Source organism: Myotis lucifugus, unplaced genomic scaffold (assembly GCF_000147115.1).
Source record: "Myotis lucifugus unplaced genomic scaffold, Myoluc2.0 scaffold_7, whole genome shotgun sequence".
In the NCBI taxonomy this organism is placed as follows: domain Eukaryota; kingdom Metazoa; phylum Chordata; class Mammalia; order Chiroptera; family Vespertilionidae; genus Myotis; species Myotis lucifugus.
In genome coordinates this window covers 5,840,897-5,849,158 of record NW_005871055.1, presented here as the reverse complement: position 1 = coordinate 5,849,158, position 8,262 = coordinate 5,840,897, and the positions used below count along the sequence as shown (strand labels likewise).

The 8,262-nt window shown below is 45.2% G+C and overlaps 1 non-coding gene across 1 annotated transcript; it reads left to right on the top strand.

Annotated features, from left to right (window-relative positions):
* Positions 1-4,666: 4,666 nt before the first annotated feature.
* TRNAE-UUC lies at positions 4,667-4,738 on the top strand. The gene has a single exon. It is a non-coding gene; the product is annotated as a tRNA-Glu (tRNA).
* Positions 4,739-8,262: the final 3,524 nt, after the last annotated feature.

The following is an 8,262-nucleotide window of genomic DNA, read 5'->3' as shown; positions in this document are numbered from 1 at the left end:
CGTTATATATTACTAGAGGCATGGCGCACTGGTTGGGTCCCTCAGCCTGGCCAGTGGGGATCTGGTGGAAACCGGCTCTCCGACATCCCCCAAGGGGTCCTGGATTGTGAGAGGGTGCAGACCAGGCCAAGAGACCCCACGGGTGCGTGATCAGGGCCGGGGAGGGGCCGAGGGAGGGCTCCATGGTGTGTCCAGCTCTTCTTGCCCGATCCCAATCGGCCGGACCAGCAGCAAGCTAACTTACCGGTCGGAGTATCTGTCCCCTGGTGGTTAGTGCACATCATAGCGACTGGTTGAACAGTCAGACACTTAGCATATTAGGCTTTTATTATATAGGATAGCTGCTCAGATATTGAAATTATGGCTCACTGAGACTCTCAGTTAGTTGCTTTGCCATTCAGGTGCCAAGTGGAAACCAAGACTATTCCTCTGGGATTGATTGATTGATTGATTACTGAATGAATGAATGAATGAATGAGTCATTTACTGAGTACTGCTGATGTGTCAGGAAAGATACCACACTTTGGAGATATTTTTACCTGCTGAGGAATGTTTTCTTCTTGTTATTTGCCGATTTAGGGGGAAAAGTAACTTTTATAGGAGGGTCCCCAAAGAAATGAAGACATTTTAGGAGATTGATTCATTCGGTAAATACTTATGTGTGCCAAGCACTGTGCTAGATGCTTGAATACAACAAAATAAGACCTGGACTCTGCCATCAGGAGTTTACAGGAGAGAGAAGCTGGGGAATTCATGTAGCCCAATGATTGATGGGCGGCCCATAAAACTTGCTCCAGTTTTGGGAGTTCAGGGGTATTTGCCCTGAGTCACAGGATGAGTAGGAGTTGCTAGACTTGGGGGAGAGGTGAAGGACAGAGTTATATAATCTAAACAAGCCCCGAGGAAGCTCTGTCATCCCAGTGGCCTCCTGAGCTCAGATCCAATTTTAGAAACGAAGCCTAATGTTAGGCCATGAAGATTAAGTTACGCCAACAGGGGCAGGTGCTGTTACCCAAATGAGCTTTGAGGTTAACTTTGTGCCATAGGCTGGGTCTCTGCTCTCCTTAGGAGAGTGGAATTTAATGGGTGCTTATTTTTGATGCCCTTATAAAGGGTGATTCCTGAGCTCCCTGAAATGGAAACCATCTAACTCCTAGATGACTGGCAGGCAAGGCCCTGAATCACACCCACTACTTGGGCTAATGTAGATGCCAGGCAAGTACAATATGTCTGGGACTTCACTCCAGTATCAAATGGTGGATGGAATGGGACAGCTGCCCAGCGACTCAGCCTTAGATGCATGGGAAAGGAATAGCTGTTCCTTGTGTCAACAAAGAGGCTTTCTTTGTGTGTGTGCACCGAACTAAAGAAATGCAGCTCACTTATTGGTCTGGCTAAACTTCAACAATCTGTGTGTTTTTTTCCCGCCTCCTAGGAACATTTTGTTCATGCTGCTGGTTAAAAGGGGGCAGCTTTCACACAGAAGTACAGCAGGAAGTATTTATGTTAGATAAAAGGAAGGACTACTTGGCAGAATGATTGAGTGCAGGACTGGGTTCCCAAGGGGATTATGGAATCTGATTTTTATTCATGGAGTTCTTATTAAATAACTTAATAAGGTGGCAAGGCATAAACCCCCATCACATTTTTAAAAGGCCTGTGCTTTGGGATTCAGAGGAAATGGGAGTGACCTGTGACCAGGGGGACTGATCACATTGGGGTTTGGATCAGATATAGAAAGAAGAGTGGGGAGGACAGTACAGAAAGAGGTGGAACAAAGGGGTCAGAGCAGGGGAAGCATGAGGGACAAGAGGGCCAGGAAAAGTGGGGTGATTTGGAATGTGGTCTGAGAGGAGTGATAATATTAGCAGGTTATGTGAGGACTGGATTATGGAAAGCCTGGAAGGCTTGCCCAAGGCGGTAGATTTTACTCAACAGGCAACCAGAAACGTTGTGGGTTTTTCCCCCCAGGTTTTTTGAGCAGAAATGAGAAATAATAGAAATAGTGCTTCAGGGATCACGGTATTTCAGAGATCGAAGGGAACTTACTGTCATGTAGTTCAGTGTTTCTCAAACTCTAATGGCATCAGAGTAATTTTTGAGGGGAAGTGCTTGTTTAAAGTCGGACTCCCAGGCCCTGTTCCCAGAAGTTCTCATTTGCAGAATCTGCAATTAAACTAAGTGAATCTGCAATTAAACAGAGCCATTGTTGATCCTGGTACCACTGGTGTGAGACCCAAACTGGGGGAAGACTGCTGGCCTTCTGGAAGGCACTGTCCCAGGGGTCGAAGCAGGGAAGCCTCTGAGGAACCCACTGGGAAAAAGAGTCAGCCCTAAAATATGTTCAGGCCCAGAAAACAGGCAGCTGGCTTTTGACAGTACCAGTCCACAAGAATCTTTGGTTCCCCTTTCTCTACACTCCAATCTTGGAGGTCCTGGGAGCCTCGAAGGGAGAAAATGGGAAGAAATGAGAAGCAAGCAGATCACACCCTCTTTCCTGGAAAGCAGACCCTGGCTGTGTTGTGCTGATAAATACTTAACCAGGTTATCACTATTTTTTAACCAGCCCACCAACTCTCCAAGGTAAAAAGCCCTATCTTGGAGCATTTGCCTATTTCTGTGGTGTAAATACTCCCAGCATGGCCACCTCAGGCTACCAATGTGATGCTACTGACCACAGAGTTGGGAAGAGAAGCCCACAGTTGTGAGCCAGTAGGAGCCCCATCCTCCTCGCCATTGCCCCTCGCCTGAAGTCATGCCCAAGCTGGGATGGTAGAAAAGAACTAGAATAAAGATCGAGTTGTTGAAGTGTATATTGTTCTTGACTGGGCTTTATTATTTAAAGTGACCACAGGGCTTCCTGTTATTGTTCAAGTTTTCATCCAGTGGCAAGGGGAAAAGTGAACAAATTTCAGTTTGGGAATAATAAGAGACAAAAGTAAAGTTGCATTTTGGCAATATCCTAATGATGGTGTCTATCTGATGTATGTATCACATTGACAACTTTTATCTCTAAAATTGTTAAGATGCTTTAAAAAACAAATGATCAAAACTGAAAGGTACATGTGAAATCTCAACCCCCAAATTGAGAACCACAGATGTAGGGTATTGTATAGTTGACGAGGTTTGTTTTGGAGAGTTTTCCAAAACAGATGTACCCCAAAGGAAGGCAGCTGTCTCAATGATTAAAAAACAAACTTCAAAGATGCTAAGAGAGCATAGGAAGAACCACCAGAAGATGCGGATAAGACTGTTATACTGAGGGAAGGCAGGGAGGACGGGAGTCGGGGTAGGGGCAAGTGATCAACCAAAGGGCTTGTATGCATGCAGATAAGCACAACTAATGGACACAGACAGGGGGTGGGGGGGCCGCAGGGCTTGTACTGTGGGGCAGAAGCGGCAGGGAGAGGTCAATGGGGGTGGGGGGAGACATAGTGTAATACTTTCAACAATAAAGAATTTAAATTAAAAAAAGACAGTTATACTGACTTATACCTCACAGATATACTGTTTTAAATGAACAAACATATTTGCATGTGTCTACTACCCACAGTAGGTTTATAATCAATGGGGCCTAGTTTTTCTTCAGAGCTTCATTGTTTCAATGATGTGGATCCTGTTCATTCCCTGTTAGGGAGCCTCGTCCATGTTAATAAATGCAAGAAAAGAACGAACAGAATAGTCTCTCAGGTGTCTTCTCCCCTCTCCTCTCGCTGATACACGCCTTAGGGAGCCTCCGTTAGGGAGAAAGCGAAGACCTTCCAAGTCCCTTTGGCAGGTGGGGAGGAGGAGGGAGACCCGAGAACCAGAGTCAGCGTCCGAAAGGGCTCCGAAGTGCCCGCCGCGAGTCAAGACAATTGTGTGCCGCGCAAGCCGCGGCGAGGACACCGCGGAACGGGCTCCGCGTGCACTTCCCGAACCCGCACGGCACGTCGCAGCCGCGCAAACTCTCCCAGCGCCACGCCGCTGCCGAGGAGCCGGGCTGGGGAACCACCAGGACCCCGTCACTCGGGACGGCTGCGGCAGGGACTCTGTCCGGGGTTGAGGCGCCTTTACAACCAGCACTGACCGCCTCCTCCCACGACACAAAGCCGCCGGCGGCCGTTGGGTCGACAGAACCTGGAACGCCGCGGGCGGGCAGGCGGCCCTCGCCCGTTTCTGAAGGATTGACCTGACGGGGACGGGCTGTACCGACGCCGTGGGAACCCGCGGCCCGGCCGCTGCAGGGCCCCGGCCCCGGGGGTTCCCAGGTGCGGGACGCACGGGGGTGGCTCGGCGAGGGCTGCGGGGAGCTGAGCTGGTGCTCGGGCGGCCGCGCTGCCGGGACCGCCGCGGGGTCAGGAGCGCCAGCCACCTTCTGGCCTCCGCGGCGGCGGTTTCAGGACCTCACACAGCTCTTGTTTCTTATTAATGAGTCTGAAATCCAAACACCAGCGCTTCTGTACTTGGAAACACCACATCGGTGTGTATCTGGAGTCTGGATGGAGTAGAAGGGGATTCACGGGCCCTCGGTAAAGAGCGAAGGGCTACACCGCGAGCCGGCAGGGGTTAACCCGGCGCAGGTTTCGCGCAGGCGCACAAGCAGGGCTGACACCCGGGACCTGCGCGGCGGGCGGGCGGAAGCGAGAGACTCAATTTGCCTCAGCTGGGCCTCACCCTCGTCGTCTCCCACATGGTCTAGCGGTTAGGATTCCTGGTTTTCACCCAGGCGGCCCGGGTTCGACTCCCGGTGTGGGAACGCCAAGTTCTTTTTTTATTTTTTATTCTATTATTACTAAAGCGCCAATTTAGGCTTAATAAGGCAAAGATTGGTCTTGTTAGAAAACGCTTTAACCCCATTTCGGAGCAGCCCCGCGGGGGATGGGGGAGGGATCGAGGCGGAGGGAGCTGAAAGGGCCTCTGTCTACCTCTGGAGTGGGCGTGACGGTAAAGCAGAGGGAAAGGTAATAACTAAACAGCGTGAAGATAGTTCCTGAAATAAGGAATTAGATATGAGGTGAAAATAACGGGAAACAGCCAGTCCCGTGCTAAAATATATGTTCCAATTGTTTTTTTCTACCATAATTTTCCCTTTTACTGTGGATTTGGAGCAAATGATCAAAAGGTGCTCTTGTTTGAAAGAAGGCACATTTTAGGATATTGTAGGGCTTTTTAAGTTGCCCAAAGCTATTCCTTTGAGAAGGACAGCAAGATTTCCAGAAAAATAAACAAACAAAAATTGTTAAGTGCAGAGTAGTTCGGTGTACAAGCTGTGTGTTTGCTATTCAAAGAGCTCACTCACTAAGCCAGTTAATTGGGGAGGGGGTGGGTGGAGAAAAAAGAAAATTGGGTATTACAAATATTGAGGAGTGGCAAGAATTCATGATTTACTCGATTAGTATTAGAAATCTTAGTATTGATGTGACGAGTCAGTTTCAAACTGTTACCAAATAAGTGCAGCCTCTGCTATAATCGTTTATCTTGCTTACTCTCCAAACAGTTGCTATTAGGAAAAAAACCTCAAGGTGTTTGGAAGCCACACTTCATTCCCACTGGTGTTGCACTCTTTGCAGGTTCCTCAGGTTCTTCCTAGACTGCCATTAACACCGAGAAATGACTGTGAAAAAGACTTGATGTCCTATAACTTTGTTTGAAATTTGCTATATTTTTAAGTCCTTTGGGATTTTAAGGGACACCAAAACAAATGTCATCCTTCATGAGACAAATACTAGGCTAAATATATGCTCATTCGAAATTCCTAATTAAGAGCTTGGAGGAGAAATTGATCATCAGCTGGTAATTTGTATTTATCCAATCAAGTAGGACAGAACTGATAGGAAAATAAAAAGCCCAACCATAATAATACTAGGTAATATTTAGAGAGCACATACTATGAACCAGGCTAAATGCTTTACACACCTTTTTTCAATTTAATCTTTATTTTGTTATGAGCTAATATTATTATGACTGTATTAACCAGCGGCCTAGTAGGAAACTGATGACACATTCTTAGCAGAGAGTTTAACAAAGGGACAATTGAGGGTTTAGTTAGTGTTTAGGGAAGCAGCAATAATGCAATCCTCAGGGCTCGTGGGCCTCAGGGGGGAGAGAGGGTAGCTGATGAAGAGGGCTGGTACCCAGGAGCTGTGTTTTTGTTATTGTTTTAAAACTTGCTTTTGCTTTCATATGGCAGGTGAGTTTCATTCAAATAAAGGCTGTCAAATCTATTCATCCTATTAATCATTCATTTTCATGAAATAGATTTTTGGCTTCATGGATTTGACAAAAACTTTCTTTGGGTACCTATGATATGTAAGAGACTCAGAGCATAGTAGATGCTTCTACAGATATGTATCTAATAAAAACTTTATCTTCATGGGGAGATGACTGCCTGAGTTATATCTGGTATTTTCACAGTCTTGCTTTTTTCAAAACAGTTTGCCATAATTTTCATTAATCATCCTCATAATCAGTTTTTAGATGCCTGGACTATTTGAGCTGCAAAGGCCCTTAACAGTCATTTAATAGAGCCCCTCATGAAGCATTGGGTCTGGGATTTTATTCCTCCGAGTGCCTGGCGTTGGACTTTAGATAATATCCACCAAAAAATGGAATCTTCTCATGATGTTCTAGCCAGATACCACTCCCTCAAAATCCTGGCTTCAGGATTGGGTAGAGAGAAGATACATTTTTAAAATTCTGTTGTATCTTACTTTTGGTTAGTGTTCACAGAACAATTTTTCTTTTTGAGGTTGTGAGGTTTTTTGTATTCACCATATAAACATTTCTAAAAAGTGATGATCTTAACTTATTTGGGATATTTGAAATAGCCATATGTTCTCAATATGTTTCCTTTTCTGCTTACAGTCAAAAACTCTGAGGGATTCTGCATTAAAATCACCTTATACCCATACACATATGTATTTATAGTTATATGTATTTGTATGTTCCCTCTGAGGCATATACTTTATCCAAAAAAATACCCTAAATAATTGCAACCTTAAAACTTCACATCAATACAGGACAGAGAAGGCAAATCTGAATTTTAAGTCACTCATATTGTAAAGCTCAAGAACTTGGAAAAACACTGAATACTTGGAAAATTACTGGAGCAAATCATCAAAAAATCAATTTGCAAACACCTAGAAGACCACAGGGTACTGGGTAATCATCCCACATAGCTTTGTGAAAAACAAAGCTTATCAGATGAATCTAATTTCCTTTTGTCACAGTGACAGGCATGGTGGATGTGGGGAGCAGTCAAGATAATCTGTCCTGATTTAAGAAAGCTTGGGATTTTCTACTTTGTCGTGTGCTCTCGAAGAAATCGAAGAAGAAGAAAATGTAGATAAGGTTATTACCCTCTGGCAGTAACACATTTAAACCTGAAATTCAGGGCTCAGCTTCACCCAGACAGGCAACTTACACTCTGTCTGTGCAAAAATGACCTCATCCTCCTCCCCAAGTCTCTCTTGCCTGGATTCCTTATTTTTGTAAGTATCATTCAGGTTCTGTTTGCACAAATTACTTCATCTCTCTGCCCCTCAGTTTCCCAAACTCTAAAATGGGGGTAATAATAGGACGTATGTCATAAGGTGGTAAAGATTAGAGGAGATAAATGCTTCTAAAGTGTTTGGCCCAGTTTGGGGCCAATGAATGCTGGTTGCCACCACCAGTACCCTCACCATCATTATCATGTTTAGTTTCTCTTTTTCCTGGACTTCTAATCACAGTGTTAAATCTGATCGTTTCTACCTCTTCTGTGGCACCCACATATGTCCTTCATTTTATTTTTTCTTGCATTTATTGGGGTGACATTGGTTAATAAAATTATATAGGTTTCAGGTGTACAATTCTATAATACACCATATGTATATTGTATTGTGTGTTCACCACACCAAGTCAAGTCTCCTTCCACTTAGATGCCCTGTGCTGGGTCAGATGGTGTTGTTCCTTGGACTGTTGTAATAGGCACCAAGCTAGCTTCTCTGTCCCCCATCTTTTCCATGTCACATTCTGCTGCCTCACACAGCTTGGAGCCGAGCATGCTGCTCCCCTGCACCTAAACCTACAGGACTTGGGCCTGCCATGAGCTTCAAACCTACCTTTGCAGCCGAATTCTTACCTCTTTCCTCCATGAACCCCAGAGTCCAATTAATTTCTCATTGTGTCCTGTATTTGGCCTTTTCTCCACTGATATTCTCTTATGCCCTTTCTCTAAGTATCTGCATCTTATCTCCATGATTTAAAGCTTAATTTAAATGTTACATCCTTCATGTTACA